General features: G+C 42.2%; 1 pseudogene; it reads left to right on the top strand.

Moving 5' to 3' along the window:
• The first annotated feature begins 7,870 nt into the window (after positions 1 to 7,870).
• On the top strand, positions 7,871 to 19,213 carry LOC125533247 (annotated as a pseudogene).
• Positions 19,214 to 19,687: the final 474 nt, after the last annotated feature.

Here is a 19,687-nt window from a genome sequence, read left to right as displayed (position 1 = left end):
CTTTAGTACCGGTTGGAGCCACCAACCGGTACTAAAGGCCTTCCGCTGCCACCCCAAAGTTTAGTCCCACCTCGCCCGGCAGGCCCACAGGGCCCGGCGAAGGGCAGCCGCACTGGTTTATAAACCCAGCCGCGGCTACCTCTTCGAACTCCTCTATATAGCAGGCTTCTCGGCCTAATTAATTAGGGCGCGCTGCCCTGTGAGTCTGCTGGCCCTTCTGGGCCTGCATTTGCACACCCTAGGTCTGGCAGGCCCACTGGGCAGCGCGCCAACAAATTTTTTATATAGTTTTTTCTTTTCTGCATTACTTATTTTCTTCTATTTATTTTTGAGTAGTTTTTTATATAGTTTTTTCTTTTCTGCATTATTTATTTTCTTCCATTTATTTTTGAGTAATTTTTTTGTATAGTTTTTTTATTTTCTGTATTATTTATTTTCTTCTATTTATTTTCTTCTGGAAATTGAATGCTGCATACTGAACAATTAGGTAAATGACCGAAAAACAACAAATGATGTCAGAACATGTTGGAAATTGATGACATCGCTTTAAATGCTCGATACTGAACACAAAAAAGTCCGGAGTTCAAATAAGTTTAAAAAACATTGAAGTGGCCATGTAGCAGATGAGTTCTCGTCCGAAACCCTGATACTCGGAAAGAGTATGTTCAGTTTGTACACGAAGTACGTCCAGTTTTTGCCGTGACCCTCTCTACTCTTTCGCGCATGCTATGCGGGTGATATGATGATACCATGCCAAGTTTCAACATTTTCAGGATTCATTTTGTAGTGATTTTCAATTTCACGGTCATTTATCTCTCTAAACAATTAGGTAAATGACCGAAAAATAACAAATGATGTCAGAACATGTTGGAAATTGATGACGTCGCTTTAAATGCTGCATACTGAACACAAAAGAAATCCGGAGTTTAAATAAGTTACTAAAAATAAAAAAGAGGTGCAATGCTGGTTAATTTGCTTCAAGCCATTCGGAATAGTGTAGACTGCACTGTACATAGCTCAGTGCAATCTATGCTATTCCGCAAGGCTTGAAGCTAATCAACATGTAGGTGAGCATTGCAACTCTTCGTCATTGTCTGTGCACTCACGGCTTATAAACCGCTCATACTGCCTCTCTCTTGGCGAGGTGGGACTAAAAACAGCTTGACATAACCTCATTAGTACCGGTTCGTGGTATGAACCGGCACTAAATGGTGATGATGGGGCCATAGCCTGACCGCAGGCTGACACAGCCTCTTTAGTACCGGTTCGTGGCATGAACCGGTACTATTGATCGCCGCCACGAACCGGCACTAATGTACACATTAGTGCCGGCTCTAATTCAAACCGGCACTAATGTGCTTCACGTTTGACCCTTTTTCTACTAGTGAGTGGGTGCAATATTAGTGATAATATTGTTGTGATCAAGAACATTGAGCTTAAGAGACTTGATAAGTTTAACCAGGATAATCCTGAAGTTTTTCTTCTAGTAAACATTGATGTTTCTGGAGAAGAGTATAATTTGTTTTCCACTAATTCAGAGACCCGGTCTGGAACTGGTGCTGACCCACATATGAATGTGGAAACAGACCTAGATTTCCCCTGGATTGAGGTCAACTATTCAAATGCTAGTAGTAGGAGAAAACTTGATTTTATAGTTAAATGATTGGCCTATTTTGGAACATTAGAGGCATGAATGGGTCCATCAAATGCAATAAACTGAAAGAGCTCATTATAGCTCATAAGCCTGATTTTATTAGTATTTCTGAGTCTAAAAAAAGAAGATTTTAGTCCTCTTCAATTAGAAGCTTTTGACACTAGATCCTGTTATACTTGGAATTGGCTTCCTGCTAATAACACTGCTGGAGGCATCCTGATAGGAATTAGGAAGATCTCTTTGACATTTTTTGCTGTGATATTTACACTTATAGTGTTTCTTGCTTACTAAAAAAAAGCAAGATGGGTCTACCTGGAGACTGATCTCCATCTATGGTCCTGCTTATGACCAGTACAAACTAGATTTTATTAATGAATTGCACAACTTGCTTACTGGGTGGACTGGTCAAACTCTAGTAGGTGGGGATTTTAATTTGATTAGGGAGGCCAGTGAGAAAAACACTGGTCTGATCAACTAACACTGGAAGACTTGTTTAATGACTGGATCAATAGATTTGGTCTTCTTGAGCTGAAGATTAATGGAAGGAAATACACATGGGGCAATAACCAAGACTCTTTGGTTATGGCCACTATAGATAGGGTTTTCATGTCCACTAATTGGGCCACTTCCTTCCCTGACGTTCAGCTCAAAGCTCTTCCTAGGGTTGGTAGTGATCACACCCCTCCGGTGTTGAACACTTGTGCTTTCTCCCCCCCTAAAGAGAAAGCTTTTAGATTTGAGAAATGGTTCCTGGAAGTAGATGGCTCTAGGGAGGTAGTTCATAAGGCCTGGAACACTAAATGTTACTTTACTAAAGCTATTGATATTTGGCAGTTTAATATTAGAAATACCAGGAAAGCCATTAAAGGCTGGTGTGCTAATTATGAGGCAGAGCAAAAAAGGCAGAAACAGGCCCTGGTGGCTGAATATAACTGCCTTGATATTCTTGTTGAGTCTCAACCTCTATCACCTAATTCTAAGCTGAGGATTAAAAACATTGCAGGTGAGCTGAATGATATCTGGAAAAAAGAAGAGATTAAAGCCAGACAGAGGTCCAGGGAGAGGGAGATCCTGGAAGGTGATCTCAACACTGGTTATTTTAAAGCTGCGGCAAGCCAAAAAGGAGGAAGAAATAGATCCTGTTACTGGAAAATGATGAAGGTATTGTCATTGACCCAGAAGGCATTATGAATACTGATGTTAATTACTATAAAAAGTCATTTGGCTTTGTAGATAAAATAGATATCACTCTGAAAGATGACTTTTGGAGTGAGGGAGAATTAGTTTCAGAAGCTCATAACAATATCTTAGATGCTGCTTTTACTAAGAAAGAAATTAAGGCTGCTGTTTTCATCTCATATGCTGAAGGAGCACCTGGCCCGGATGGGTTCCCTTTTTTTATTTTATCAGCAATTCTGGGACCTTATTAAAGGTAACCTATTTGCTTTATTCCAGGATTGGGAGAAGGGAGATTTAGACCTGTATAGACTTAATTTCTCCCTCCTAACCCTGGTCCCTAAAGAGGCTGAGGCAGTTAGAATGGAGAAATTCAGGCCTCTTGCCATGATTAATTGTAGCTTTAAAATCTTTGCAAAATGTGCCACAACAAAATTTGGCCCCATTTGCAATGATTTAATAGCTCCTAACCAGACAACCTTTATTAAAGGGCGTTTCATTGGTGAAAGTATTATTGCTGCACATGAAATTATCCATTCTGTGCACTCTAGCAAGCAGTCTGGCTTTGTTTTTAAGTTGGACTATGAGAAAGCTTATGACATGATAAATAGAGAATTCCTTATGGATATGATGAAGAGGAGGGGTTTTAGTAAGAAGTGGTTGGATAAAGTAGAATCTCTTATCTTCAAAGGCTGTGTTGGTATCAGGATAAATGACAGCAACAGTGAGTTCTTTGTTCCTGTCAAAGGTGCCAGACAGGGAGATCCCTTTCCCCCTCTCCTATTCAACCTAGTTGCTGATGTATTTACTAGGTTTTTAATTAAGGCCTCTGTCAATAACAAAGTTGAAGGTCTTTTCCCTGTTTCAAATCCCGCGGGCATCATTAGTATGCAGTATGCAGACGACACTCTGCTTTTTTGGGGCAAAAACCTTTCTTTTGCTAAAAACCTTAAGTGGTTACTTTGTTGTTTCGAACAGTTGTCTGGGATGAGGATCAACTTTCATAAGTGTGACCTAGTCCCCATTAACATTGACCGTGAGGAAGCAAATTTATTTGCTCAGGTCCTGGGTTGCAAGCTTGGAGATTTTCCTATTAAATATTTAGGAGCCCCTCTTCACTATAATAAGCTTAGAAAAGAGGATTTACAACCCACTGTAGATAAAATTATTAAGAAAGGAGCCGGCTGGAGAGGGAGATTACTTTCTTCTGGTAAACGTCTTACCCTTGTCCAGTCTTGTCTTTCTAGTGTCCCCCGCTATCTTATGGGAATTATTAAATTCCCTAAGTGGGCTATTAACATGATCAACTCTCAACTTGCTCACTGCTTTTGGGATGATTATGAGGGCCATCATAAATACCACCTAGCTGCTTGGGGCAATATTGCCTTGAAAAAACAGTATGGTGGTTTGGGCATTCCTAATATAGCCGATATGAACCTCAGCCTGTTAGCTTTGTGGGCTAAGAGATATTTCAACGATGATGGTAAAATTTGGAAACAAATCATTGACGCTAAATATAAAACTTGCAAACCTAACATTTTTGCTTGCCCTGATAATGGTGCTTCCCCCCTTTGGAAAGGCATTCTTTGGGCTATTAAAGCTTCAAAAATTGGCTTTTCCTGGAAGGTGGGTAATGGCAAGAGTGTTAGGTTCTGGGAAGATAGGTGGACTGGCAATGCTACACTTGCTACTAGCTATTGGAAGTTGTATAATATTGCCAATACTACCAATGTCTCCATCAGTGAAGTGTGGGATGGTGTGTCTCTGAAAATTAACTTTAGGAGATGTTTCTCGCCAGACATGCTTACTGCATGGAATGAGCTTTTTGGTGTAGTCAAGGATCTAAACTTTAATGATAGTGAGGACACTATTATTTGGGATTTGGAGCCTAAGGGCATTTACACTGTTAAATCTTATTATAATTTTGTGAATTTTAGAGGAGTGGCTCAAGACAACATCATGTTGATCTGGAAAGCTAATGTTCCTCAGAGGATCCAGATCTTTCTCTGGTTGGTTGTGAGAAACAAACTACTCACCAGAGACAATCTTCTGAAGAGACAACGTGTGGATGACCCTACCTGCCTGTTTTGTAATGAAGCAGAATCAGTTTATCATCTTTTTTTGATTGTATTGTTGCGAGAGAAATCTGGAGAGAGATTTTTAGCCCCTTGGGATGCACCGTTGAGCTTAACTCGAATGTGCTCCTTGAGTGGTGGGCGAGAAATGACAACAAATCTGCAGATATTATGCTTCATGCAGCTGCATTATGGGCTCTCTAGAGGTGTCGCAACGATATTTGCTTTAATGCTGTGCCATGGCTTGGTATGCAGGTTTTGTGGCAAAAAACAGCTTCCTTTTTAACCTTGTGGGAGATAAGGTGTGCGGATGCAGTCAAGAGGAGAGTTTGACTCCTGGTACAAAAGATGGAGCATTTGGCGCGAGCACCACCTCTTCTCCTCTGGTCAGACCCTGGCTAGGTCTGAACCAATGCGGTGAAAGAACCCCTTGCTGCTGAGGTGGCTTTTCGCTCTGAAGACATGGGAGTGATCCTTCTTCTCTGGAAAACTATGCTGGTTGTAGCCTGTAATAGGAGGGTCTTTCCCGCTATGTGTTTCCGTGTGCTCCTTCAGGGAGTGTAGACTGTGTGGTGTTTTTTCCTTTGTGCTGCCCCTTCCCCCCGGCGTGCTTTGTAGCTCTTAAGAGCATCTCCAACAGCCGCCCAATGCGCGGCGCCCAAAAAACAGGTTTACAGCGCGCAAGTAAATTTTTTTAGGGCGCTAGAAGACGTTTACTCCAACAAGCGCTGCAAAATATGCTGCGCGCGCGAGTCCAACGGTCCCAATCAAGCGGTCCCATCTGCAGCAGCACAGAGTTTGCAGCGCGCGCGACCGGGCGCACTAAATATGCTGCGCGCGATGCCTTTTTGATGCGTGCGCTGCATTAGTTATAGCGTGCACGCGTTTTTTGTGCGGCTTCTGGAGATTTCAAACCAGGTCCGCGCGCGCTAAAAGCAGCTTTTATATCGCACGGCGCTCGTATAACGCTTCTGTTGAAGATGCTCTAACAAAACGGTTTCGGTGGTTTCGTTATTTGCAATGGAACCGGGGCGTTTTAGCCCTTTTTCCTCTAAAAATGATGGGTTTGGCCCCCCTACGTCCTGCGATGGCGGGGCTAATGCAAGCCAGACTCGCCGTCGGCGTGACGGGTGGACGCTGGCGACCAAGGAGGAGTGGAGGCGGTGGTGGATCCTCGGCCGGGCAGGGCAGCGACGTGCCGGTGCGGGAGGCGGCGCAGGCGCTGTTGGTGCAGGAGCAGAGAGTGGAGCGCGGCGGCCCACCATCACCATGTCCATGCGCGAGGTCGTACGTCCACATGCTCCAGCAGGCCAAGCTGCCGCCTCCATCCCTGCACCTGCACGCTTCTCCACGCGGCGCCATGCCTAAGCCGCCTCCTCCTCCTGCTGCTGCTGCTGCTCATGTCCACGTCGTCCAGCTGCCGTAGGTAGGGGGATCGGACAGTGAATGTGAAGGCCGATGAATGAATGAATCGCAGCGCAGGAGCTGTGATGGAGACGGGACGTCACCTCGCCGGTCGGCCTGGACCAACTCCGGCCATCTGCATGTATGCACCCTGTATCGAACGTACGTGTCGGGTGGGTGTCGATGAGCGCTCTCACGATCGACAGCCATGCATGAATGCCAAATTAATCTCAGTTAGATTAGACTAGATGTCGTTGGACACATGCATGACTCCTACAGTACGGATGCTTGCATGGCTACTTTTCCATCAATTTTGGAACGGAGGGAGTAGATGCAAACTTTGTCCATCTGTATCTGCATCTCGCCATCTCCGTATATATGTATGCACATATATATATATATATATATATATATATATATATATATGTATATATATATATATATATTCAGTGAGACACTTGGAGATTTCCAACAGAAAGTGTGTTGATGAACTAATAGATCATATACCAGATGAGCCGTCGTGACGTACTACGTAGAAAGACAAGACCGAAAGAGGCAAGAGATGTACGTACTACGTACTACCCCAGTTAGACATATGTTCGTATGTGTCTGTGGAATGCGATGGATGGATGTGACGGAGACGGGACGTCAGCTGGCCCAGACATGTGCATGCATGCACGCGTACGTGTGGTGTCGGGTCGATGTCGCGCACGCGGTGGTCGTCCATGCAACTCAAGCCCAGCAGCTCTACGACGATGTTCCCCTCAAAAAAAAAAAAGCTCTACGACGATGTTCATGCTGCCGCCCAACCGGCCGGCCAGCCGGATCATCACGCACGAAACGCATGCATTGCATACACACCTGACCTGCACTGCACTGCACAGCACAGCACACGGCAGGGTGACCGCCGGATCATTACAATCTACAAAACGCATGCATGCATGCATGCATTGTGGAGTGGGGACGGGGCTTGCCTGCGCCCCGGCGTGCGCCCATCTGTGCGCCGCTGACACGCGTCACCCATCCATGCCTCCCCCTCTCGTGGCCCTTTTTAGCCGCAGAAAAAAACCCCGAAATACCCATCGACTAGTACACCGCTGCCCCGTCGTATTCCTCACCTCTTTCACTTCCCGTAGAAAAAATGCTACTGTAGTACTACTGCCTTCTTTCCCCTCGAGAACTCAGACATGGAACAAGCATGGAGGACGGAGAGGATGAAGCCGTCGGATGTCCTCCCCCTGCAGCTGCGCCCCTTTCCCTCTCACCGGATGGCAATTCCCCCCGCCGGTGGCCTCATCCTTGTCTCGCCGGACGCGCAGTGGATCACCAGCTCGAGCGCTCCGTCCCGGACATGGAGGAGCTGGATCCTGGGAGCTGAGCTCCGCGACGCGCCTGACCAGCTCGAGCGCTCCAGCCCGGGACCGGGAGGAGGTGGATCCTGGGTGGCGCAGCTGCCTCAATTAGCTCGAGCGTGGCAACCCGTACCCGTACATGGAGGCGGTGGATCCCGGGTGGCGCAGCCGCTGCCTTGAGCGTGCTGCAGGTCAGCCGGAGGCGGCGGACCTGGATGCTGGAAGCTCCTCCGGCTCGCGATGGAGTGCTCCGGCCGTTCGTTTGTCCGTTCGGAAGGATATTCAGCTCTACCTCCACGGCAGACACGACACATCCACACAGGTATACTCTCTTGTTGCTTTGTTGCTCTCGTGAGCTCTGATTTATTGCTTGTTTATAGAGGTAATCTGATTACTATCCCACGGGAGACAAGCACCAACTATGCTTATGTGCATAGAGATAATCTGATTACTATCACATTCAATCCATGGTGAATAACAAGTTAAAAGTAGTGTCAACTATGCATTTGATTAAATCGACTTCAATGCATAGGGATAATTGATCGATTTCTGTTTCAATCCATGGCCAATAACAAGAAAATTAGTGTCAACCATGACATTGATTAAATCGACTTCAATACACGAGACAAAAGTTTGTACACAACAAATTGAGTATCTTATGGAGCGAATGTGAGAAATCTTGTCTGGTGTGAGCAGTCATTTTTCGTTCGATCTGCCGTAAGCACGTAGGGTGATGACGGGGTAGGAAAGGTGGACCAAGATGGCAGAAGGACGGCAGCCACGCCATAGCTACAAATCGTTCATAGCAAATTTATTAACTTGGCTCCGGTTCATGGAAGAAGACTTGATTCTGCTCTGTCATCATAGTAGAGGTAGAGGTTCCAATGCTCTGTTGCTGCAGAGCTGAGTTGTGCAGTTGGAATTCAATGCATATGTGATTTTCTGGATGGCCCTATGTGCAGAAATGTAGCAAAGTTCAATGATGCAGAAGTTTCAAAATGATAAAAAAAAAGTTGACAATGTAGAATGCTTATACCATTAGTGTATTGTATTGTTGGTATCCTGCCAGCATTCTTGGGTTCTGTGGCATCGAGATTGTATTTCCAAGTGACGATTGAATTGAAGGATTTAGCAATGGGTTGTACTGCAAGTACGGTGCAACCATTTGATTTGTCATAAACTCCAAATGACCCTATAAAAATGATAGATACATGTCAGTAAAAGTAAATTTTCTATGTGAAACAAGCAAGATCATTTTATACTCTCGATATGCTTTCAGGTTGTACTCGTAAAGAATCACTGGCCTTCTTTTTCTGCGTTGTTTTTGCTATCTCAAAGCCACCAGTTGGTTGCAGTGACATTGAGACTGTATTACCAAGTGATGGCTGCACTGAAGCATTTAGGAATGGGTTGTACTGTAGTTGCGGCACACCCATTTGATGTGCCATAGTTTCGAAATGACCCTATAAAAAGTGATTGATGAATGTTAGCAAAATTTATTTCTATGTGAAACAAGTGTGACAGTTTTATACCGTTGATGTGCTTGTAAGTTGTGCCTGTAGAGAATTGTTTGTCTTCTTTTTTGTTTTTCCTTTCACCAAGCCACAAGTGGGTTGTGGTGACATCAACATTGTGTTACCAAGTGATTGCTGCATTGAAGCATTTAGGAATGGGTTGTACTGCAATTGCGGTGCACCCATTTGATTTGTCAGAAGCTCCAAACGACCCTATAAAAAGTGATAGATAAATGTGAGTAAAATTAAATTTTCTATGTGAAACAAGTGGGACAGTTTCAGACCATTGATGTGCTTTCATGTTGAACTTGTAAAGGATCATTTTTCTTCTTTTTCTTCTTTGTTATTGCTTTCTCCAATCCACCAATGGGTCTTGCTGATCCTCGTGCAGTCTTCTCCTTCTCCTTAATACCTCTCGGCTTGGCAAGCCCCTCGTTGTGTTTTGAAACTCTACTAGAGTCGATAAGTGGACCTGCAACTATAAAGTGAAATGCAAGTCTTATACAAAACTGTATGCAATTAGTAGTACAATATATACCTTGTGAAACAGACGAGTTGCCCAAATCTGGATCAGGAGGGTCATGATCAGTTCTTATTTTCAAGTGTTTCTCCACAGCTTGTGCTAGCTGCTCTGCGCATTTAGCAACCATATCATATGTTTCGTCGGATTCAGAGGCACGAGCAGCTATTTTCACAAACATTCTGCACAACTCCTTGTAGTAGTTTGACATTTTTGCTTTTCGATCCTCATGCAGATTGCGATTGCTTGTTATCTCTAGAACTTTGGCATCTATTGTCCACCTTTTCAATATATATTGTTCAGGGATATGCTTGATATTATTGATATCAAGTACCTTTAAGCAATGACGGCACAAAATTCCAGCGAATTCAAACTTCTTACAACTACAATTCACCTTTTGTTCATTTGGAGCAAATCTAACAACATGCTCACGTTTTGTGTCATGAAATTTTACCATATAAACCTTCTGCTCTGTATCACTGTCATCACAAAGGAATGTGTCATAGTTCAGGGTCAGAAGCACTTCCTCCTGAAATATCTTGAATATTGCTGGAGTATATGTAGTTACAGCTTGCCTTAATATATAGCTTGATTCTGCCTTCATCTTGGGAGTAGTTTGTGATGCCTTGAAGTCACACTTCACTTCTTCAAATCTTTTATCTGCAACAAGCCGTTCGAAATGCTCGAAAAAAGTAAGCATGTCATACTTAATACTGATGTAACGCTTCAGTTCATTGTTCATGCTTTCACTTCTTTGGGTAGTGCTCATGTGGGCAGAGAATGTATTTCTACCATACACTAGTGCCCACTGTTCCCTTTTCTCGAACAACCTTTGAAGCCATGTATTCTCACGTAGTCCATGCTTATCAAGCATATCATTCCATGCACTTATAAATTCTTCTTCTTCCTCTATGTCATAGATACAATGCTGGAAATCACTATTGAACTTCTTATATTCTGGAACAACTCCACCAAGGTGCTTGCAAGCATTTTGATTCATGTGCCACACACAAAGTCTATGGTGAGAGTGAGGTAGGACTTCACTGATTGCCTTGGCCATTGCTGCATCTTCATCAGTTAGAATTGTCTGTGGATGTTTCCCTGACATAACTTTTAGAAAAGTTCTAAAAAGCCAACCAAAACTTTCAGCAGTTTCATCATAGAGAAGTGCAGCACCAAACACAATAGTTTTCTTGTGATTATTCACCCCAACAATCAAACCAAATGGACGCCCATCATTTAGTTTCCTATATGTGGTGTCAAAGCTTATGACATCACCGAAAGTTGCATAGTCTGAGACCATTTTGGAGTCAGCCCAAAAAATATTAGTTATCAAATCGTCCTCATCTACTTGAATTGAATAAAAAAACTTGACATCTTCTGCTACCTTCTTCTCCATGTATTCTAACACTCCCCCTGTATCACCTTTCGCTGCTTGTAATGTTCTTTTCGAGTACAACCGATTTTTCATGTCTTGCGGGATAAAACCAAGGTTCTCCTGTCCACATGCTTCTTTGGCCATAAGATCAATAGTTGCTTTATTTGAAATGCCTACAGACTTTGCGACCTCTGCAGCCGCTATCTGTGCATCGGTAACTTTTCTGTGAGATCTCAAGTATTGGGCCATGGTTCCAGTAGCAAGAATGTGGTTATGTGTCTCCTCAAATTCATACACCTGATAAAATCCATTCCTAAGACTTATTTTCATATGTGCATTACATCCACATCGTGATTCAGGCCTACTATAACTGAATGTATCTTCTCTCTTATCTTCAGCTCGAGTTCCTAGTAGTTGAAAATATTGTCTTAGTGCATCTAAAAATTATTATACTCCAAACAAATTACAAGTGGTCAATACCTTGACGAGAACAGAAAAATGTCCTCTGTTGTATTGTATTAGAGTTCTTTACTTTATGCTTACTGCCTCTCCGGACGCTAAAACCCATAACTTCAGCATACTTGTTATAAAAGGAATAAGCCTCCTCATCAGATAAAAAATTCATTCCAATCTTTGGTACTCTTTCATTAATACGATCTTTCGCATTGGTAGCTGCGGTTTCTTGCACATCCTGTATCAATTAATATACATTTTTAGTTAATACACAGATGTATAACAACCATGTTTATTTGCATTGCAAGATGGAGACTAGAAAGATGAAAGGAGGATATGAAGAATACAAGTGAGAATCTCACTTTTGGTGTTTCTGATCCATTATCATCATGGTTCCCATGACCACTCCCTGGAGAAGCCATCAGGGAGGACAAGAAGATCCTTCTTCAATCTCTAGGTCGCTCCAGACTCGAGACGTTGCATCTGCTTGACGCCACTGATTGATGAATGATAAGAGTCTGCTAGTTGTTTCAGCAGTCTCTGTTAATCTTTGTATTTTCTGATTGATTCCAATGCAGCAGCGTGAGATTTGGAGACAAGGATGCAGTCCTCTGTATCCTTGATTATTGGCGGGATTAAGAGATTTGATTTGACGGGATTAAGAGATCTGATTGGGTGGGATTATTTTCCTCCCCATTTTTGTATTCAGTTTTGGTGATCTGCAAGTATTACGGGTTCCAAGTGAAAGAGGTGAGGAATACGACGGGGCAGCGGTGTACTAGTCGATGGGTATTTCGGATTTTTTTTCTGCGGCTAAAAAGGCCACGGGAGGGGGAGGCATGGATGGGTGACGCGTGTCAGCGGCGCACAGATGGGCGCACGCCGGGGCGCAGGCAAGCCCCGTCCGTGGAGTGGAGTGGTACACCTGACCTTTGATTGCTTGTCTCCTCTCCTACCACGACGCCTGCCTGCCTGCTACGTACTAGTACTCGATTGTCCACATTATTAACTGCACCCGAAAGTAATAATAACATTCCAATCTCTTCCAGGGAAGAACAAGTAATGAAGCAACGATTCTCGTAAATGTCTTGATGGATTGGCTATCTACGAGCACTCCAAATCGCCCAAAGTAGGACAATCATCTGCGGACACATGCATCTTCATGCATCGCAAAAAGCCACTTCTTGCCATTGGGAAGCAGTAGCACATCATATTCCCCGTGTAGGTTGTGGGATAGTGATCCAACGCGCACCCTCGCCCGCGGGAATGGGCCAGCCTGTTCGTGTGTTCTGCATTTTTTCTGTTTGGCTTTGTTTCATGTTTATTTTTCTCTTAAAATTCATCAACTTTTTCTAAATAATCCTTCGAACTTATGATTTGTCCAAAATGTTGAACAAATTTCAAATTCATGTATTTTTTTTAAATTAGTGAATATTTTTTGAATCTGAAAACAACTTTGGAAATTCATGAATATTTTATCAAACTCGTCAACATCGTGTTTGAATCTCAAGTTCATGTTTTTTATTTAGTGATTTTTTCTGAAATTAGTGAAAAAGTGAACTCACAAATAGTTTTTAGAATTCTGAATATTTTTTGTATTCGCCAACATTTCTTGAAAGTCATGAACAGTTTTTAACACACATTTGTTTAATTCATATGTTTTTTTCGAATTAACATTGTTTTGAAGTGACAAACACTTTTAGGGAATCATGAACATTATATAGTTCAGGAATCGTTTTCCAAATCTATGAACATTTTATAAATAGCAAACATTTTTTGAAGTCACGAACATTCTTCAGAATTAACAAACTCTTTTTAAAACTAAGAATTTTTTTCAAAAACATATTTTTTTATATCTGCAGCATCTGGTTTTTTAGCCCGTTTTTGAAAAAGAAAATAAAAAATTCTCTAAACCGGCCAGACCTTTTGGAGGAGAAGCAACAAAATGGGCCGGCCTACAAAGCGGCGTCTCGTCCGGCCGTTACCGAGGAGGACTCTTGTGGCTCGGTTTCTGCGGCGCAGCCGCAAGCAACCGATCGAGGAGGCCGCCGCCCCGACCCTGCTGCCTGCTGCCTCCACAGAAACCCCGACACGATCAGGCGACTTGGTCAGGCCTCCAGAGAAACTCCGACTCAAAAACCCACACCCTGCTCCCTCCAAAGAAAGAAGGAAAGTATCTCTAGCAGATAAAGCTTTCAATCTGCTGGAAGATCGCCGGAGGTACTAGGTAGTAGTACGTTACAAGCGAGTCTTCTTTGCTGCTCCTCGTCCTCATCCTGTACGTACGTGTCTAGTACTAGTACTAGTAATATTCTTCATTAATTCTTAATAATTGTTTTTGTGTTCCATTTGATTCCTTTTCAGCTTGTTGCATACTTACATTTGTTGCCTGAATGAATGGCTTCCTTACATTCGTATCATCATTCATTCATTCATTGAAACACAGGGATTTCTTCTTCTTGCAACTTGCAAGTTAAGGATGACGGCATCCAACGCAAATTCCTCATGTAATTGGTAACTCATTCTGCTTTTTGCCTATTCTATTTCTATTCTCCACACCTTACATATATCTATATGCTCAACCCTTCGGAATTTTTTTTATACACAAGTTCGAATACCCAGTCCTCGGAGGGGGCAGCTGACCAGGGTGATAACCTTTCGAGGCTGTTCACGGACTTCGCCGTGGACAACACGTTCGCAGAGGCGCGTATCAGGGCCGCTTTCTACCCCAAATTCAAAAATGACAAGTCCGATCAACAGGTTTTTAATCAACGCTTACTTTCTAAATCTTCCACTGCTTAATTAATTGCACTTTGGGACTCCCGGCCCATTTAGATTTTGGGAATGGGGTTTTAATTAAAAACCTTTAGTGGGAACCCAACCTTACCCCCCCTGTTTTGTGATGGCAGACACGGACTCGGATGATTGAGATGGTGTCGTGTGGCTCAGCTACCATGGAGGTATGTTTGATTTCTTCTTCTTTTGCCGTTTGGTTAATTAATTACTGGTTTTATTTTAGCTAACTGCTTGCAGTGATGACGGTTAAAATGTGTTCACCCTACAAAGATAACTTTTTCTCCAGGTTACGCTCAAGCATTCAGGATCTCTATTCATGTATGCCGGTCACCTTGGTGGAGCATATTCCAAGAACAGCTTTGGAAATATGTAGGCGCCGCTAGTTTGTCTTCTTGTTCTTTGTTTGTTGAGCTGTTTATTTAACCGAATGAAGGTGTAATTCCTTACTTCTTTGGGGATATGTAGCTACACTGCTGTGGGCGTTTTTGTCCTGGACCGTATGTTTCGTGAAGCTTGGGGGAACGAAGCACCTAGAAAGCAAGCCGAATTTAACGATGTTCTTGAGGTATCCCATGCATGCCAGTGCAACTTTCTCAACAACTACATGCCTTTTTGCTCTCTAACCTTTCTTTGATACATACTAGTTTATTGGAATTTTAAACACTCATCAAGAATGTTAAGTTTACTATTAGGGCTTTTCATCGTTTGCATTTCTGCTTGTCAGCTGTTTTCTTAAAATTACTGATTTTGCCGCCGTTCTGTGCTTCTAGAAAAAACGGATAAACATTTCAATGGAACTTGTGACGGCTGTATTAGGAGACCATGGGCAAAGGCCAAATGATGATTATGGTATGATGCCTGATTACTTCACCTATTTAACCGTGACATCAATTTTCAGTCCATGAATTTTACCATTCTTGCTAGTCCTTTTTTTGCACAAAATCTCTTTTGAATGCATATTTATATCTTTTATGTTGGCCTTTATGCAGCCGTGGTTATAGCTGTAACAGAGTTAGGTCATGGAAAACCAAGGTTCTATTCTACTCCACAAGTGATTGCCTTTTGTCTAGAATGGCGCCTACCAACAAATCATGTGTGGCTATTTTCCACAAGGTGGTCATCTGACAAGTTTATGTTTCCTACGCCGAAGTATTTGACTGCCTTGCTTGATATAAGTTTCCATTCTGAAGCTGTTTGAGATGAGATGCATCTTCATAATTGTTCTTTTAATGAGACTACAAGAGGGTTAAACAGTTTGTTGCCACTAATTTAGTTATTAATATTCCTTGTGTATGAGCCATTATTATTGCCGTGCCCTAAAAAAGTGCATATCTCTTCAGTCTTCACTGCTGGGTCTTCTCCTAATATTATTATTCTTTATCTTTACATCTTTGCAAGGAAATCTCAAAGTAGGAAATGCATACTAGTAGGAAAAGTTAATATCTCTAAAGCAAGGCCGCTCACATGTAGGATGTGGTATTCAAGAATTTTTCTGCCATGTGAAATATGTGTAGTTTTGTCAATTGTGACTAGTTTAAGTTTAAATTGTGGTTGGTGCTCTTGTATTAAATTGTGGTTTGCTACCTCTGACATCAATGGTCCTGAATGTGTTAATAGCCAAATGGAGAATTGGGGAACATCAGTAAGTAAACAGAAAGAGCTTTGCAAACTGTTGGATGAATGGTATATTACTAACTTCTTTCTCTTCGTTCATAGGAGTTTTTTTTTACCAAACTACATATGTTTCTTTTAATTTTATTGGTTTGCCAAACAAAATAGGGCTGTGTATATTACAAGCAAGTGCGGAAATAAGCCACCCTCGTCCTCGACGTATCTTAGCGAGGCAGAGCCTTTCCTTGAACAATATGCTAAAGCAAACCAGGATTTGATAGGGGCTACCGGTGACTTGGTTCAACCGTCTAGTCCTACTACGTCCCTTCAATGGTGTTTCAAAACCCGAGGGCCTTATCGTCTTCTTTCCTGGTAAATTCTGTTTTTCCTTATAACAGTTTTTAAGGTTTACGTTTCATCTTGAGTTGCTTTCAGTCATTAGAATAACTGAGGATATTGCTCTCAAGCAAGATTAAAAAACTTGATGAATCATCATTCGTATAGGTCATCTTTTCACTGCCAAGTTTCAATTTAATGATGATTTTCTAATTCCCATTATGTCCTTGTTATATTATTTTGTTCTCCGTCAGGTATACCTGGTTGTGCAAAGTCTGCTCTATGCAAGGAACTATTGAAAATGCCTGGTGGCCTTGGTGATAATCGCCCTCTTCATTGTTTGATGGGAGATCTTATTAAAAAACGTATGCAGCATTTGGCAGTATTCTTTGGTTGATATGTTTATATCATAGGACCAAAATATAGATTCAATACACTTCTATTTTGCCCTTTTTGCAAACTATCTGCCCTTACAGGATACTGGCAAAAGGTTGCTGACGACCAGAAAAAGGAACCATTTACAATAACCCTCGCTGACAAAAACGCACCAAATGAGCAAGTGTGGAGGCAGGCAAGATTGCTACTTTCAAATTACAAGATGGAGTCAATGTTATTTCTTTCACATGCTACATACAGTTTAGAAAGAAAGAACTGAACTTGTGGTCCATTTATATATTGTAGATTAACGATATGTGTGGGACCACAAAAGCGGCTGCTGTTCCTGCTGTTCCTGATTCTGAAGGTAATTAGTTATCTGTATTCTTTATAAAAAAATTTTATTTCATGCTTTTTCTGCCACTTGACATAAAAAAACAAACCCCAGATTATTTAGATTCTACTAGAAGAATGTTATTCCCGTCTTCACTGTCTATATCTCTATTTATGAAGCGTTTGTAATTTTTCTTCATTTCCTTGAAACTGCAGGCACCGATACAAATCCATTTTCTTTTGAGGCTCTTGCTGTTTTCATGTTTCGTGTACTCCAGCGGGTCAATCATGAGGTATACAAATCCATTTTCTCTTCAAGCTCTTGCTGTTTTCAAGTTTTCTGTATATTGTAAATTGTCCTCTAACATGTTATGACTACATATCTACATATAAAGGGAAATCTGGACAAGGCATCACCGGATGCTGGTAAGGTTTTGCTAAGGTTTTACAACCTCTATGATGGCAAGGTATGCCCTTTCCTAAAAATACAGTTTGAGATCATATTGGAATGTTATACCATGTTATCAGTGTTGCATTCAAGAAAAATGCACTTCCAGAATCGACGAGAATTCGAAGGCCAACTGTATGAGCGTTTCGGCTCCTTGGTTAAGATGCCTCTCCTCAAGCCAGATAGGTAGAGATTTTTACATATTCCTGAAGCCAGAGAAACATGCCATTTTTGTTGGTCTTAAAAAAACTTGTATTTACTGAACTGCTACCTGGTTCTCCTATTTTTAGAGCTCCATTGCCTGGTGATGTCAATAGTATCTTAGACGAGGGGCTTAGCGGCTTAGCTTATTCATATTGCATCGAAGCAGGCATTTAAGAAGGTATGGAACTGCTACCTCTTAACCCCCGAGTACAAATTAAGCTACTGCTGTGTCAGCTGATAATGTTCGCAGAACTAGTGTGGAATAGTCAAATAGTCATCAAAATCATGATTCTTTATAATCTGGCTGATTTGATCAATAATGTCGAATCAGAGTGGAGCCATCGGAATGGGCACAGTGGGGGGAGAGGTTGCGCGAGATCTTGTTTGAGAATGCTGATTATCTTAAATCCATTCAGGTAAACATATCTCATGTATTTATTTGTCAGTGAAAATCTGTATTCTTTTCAGGAAACACTTAACTTTATGGACTGACGTGTTGTATTGATTTGAGTCGAAGTACATACAGTAGGCTTACAAGAGAACATACACAAACCCTAAACTTGGTTGGAAACACCATATATTAATTGTACCACCGTCTCTACTTTCGGGCACCTACACTCACACATTTGGGTACCAACCTAATCCATTGGGTAATAACTAATAACACCCTTTTTACAGTCACAAGTTTGGAATATTAGCCTTAACATTTAATCTCATCTCTGATTTAGCAATAGCAATTGAGATGACTTTACATTGCTATGTGAGGTGCTTTGATCAGGAGGGAGTTATTGGCTAGCAATAGCATTCACCGATCCTGCCTACCAAAAGTCTGAAACCATCAAAGTTTACAATTTCAGCGCACAGAAAGATGTTCCCTGAGGAAAAAGATAATTGATTTCTTTGGCTCTAATGTCTAGGTTCCGTTTGAGGCTGCGGTGAAAGAAGTAGTGGAACAGTTAAAGGCTGTGGCAAAAGGTGATATCAAACCACCTGATATTGCCAAGCGGAGGTTGGGCAATATCGTTTTTGCTGCTGTTACATTATCCCTGGCAGACGTATTGGGCCTTGTCCGGAAGGTAACAAGTGTATGCTCATCTTATATGGTATATTCTCCAATAAGATGTATTGGACGATGCTCTGAATCTAACCGGATCATGCATATTGCACAACTGAACTCAACAGGTTGCAGAGAAGGACACTGATGTCAACAATTTTCTCAACGGCCTAAAATTAGAGGATAGCCTGAAGAACAAGGTGCATGTCACCCTCGCCCACAAAAGGGCCCATGGTGTAGCCGCGGTTGCAAGTTATGCGGTCTACGAGAAGCAGGAACTCCACGTATCGTTTAATGCTTTCTTCTACACCGAGAACATGGCTGCCCTCGAGGCACAGATCGGAACGGTAAATGGTGAGACTATTGTCTGCAGAAATGATTGGCCACATGTTACTCTATGGACAGCCGCAGGCGTGGCACCAAAGGAAGCAAACACACTGCCACAGCTGGTTTCCCAGGGAAAAGCAAAGCGGGTGCTGGTCGACCCTCCTATCACCATCTCTGGAGTTGTCGACTTGAACTGTTCTTAGATTAGATATATTTGTGGTGCAAAAGTGAATATAAGAGTCAGGAGTCATTAGGTAGCTGATGGTGGTGACGGCTTTGTCAATGTTAGTTTAAATTTCATGCCACAAAGTCCTCCATATTACTGTTCACAATTTGTATGAGGCTTTTGGAGCTTGATCTCTAAACACTTGAGCAGTGAATGCATTACCACAACCTCGTTTCCTTTTGATAGTATCGACATATTTATGGACTTCTTGGACCACATAAATATGAAAATGAGTCTTGAGGCTTGACCAACACTTATCCTCGGCATCTTGAAGGGTAGTTGAACTTTCCTAAAATATACTCAAGCAAAACATTAGTCCAACAATATGTATGTTGACATGATACCAAAACCATAAAGGGAGTGGATGTGCTTTCACTCTTGTTCCTTGACTTGACAACAGATCAAGGCTCCTGCCCTAGATCTTCCCCCTCAAGAACCGTTACGCTAGATC

The sequence above is a fragment of the Triticum urartu genome, chromosome 1 (assembly GCF_003073215.2).
Source record: "Triticum urartu cultivar G1812 chromosome 1, Tu2.1, whole genome shotgun sequence".
Classification (NCBI taxonomy): domain Eukaryota; kingdom Viridiplantae; phylum Streptophyta; class Magnoliopsida; order Poales; family Poaceae; genus Triticum; species Triticum urartu.
This window is presented reverse-complemented; position numbering and strand designations above follow the sequence as displayed.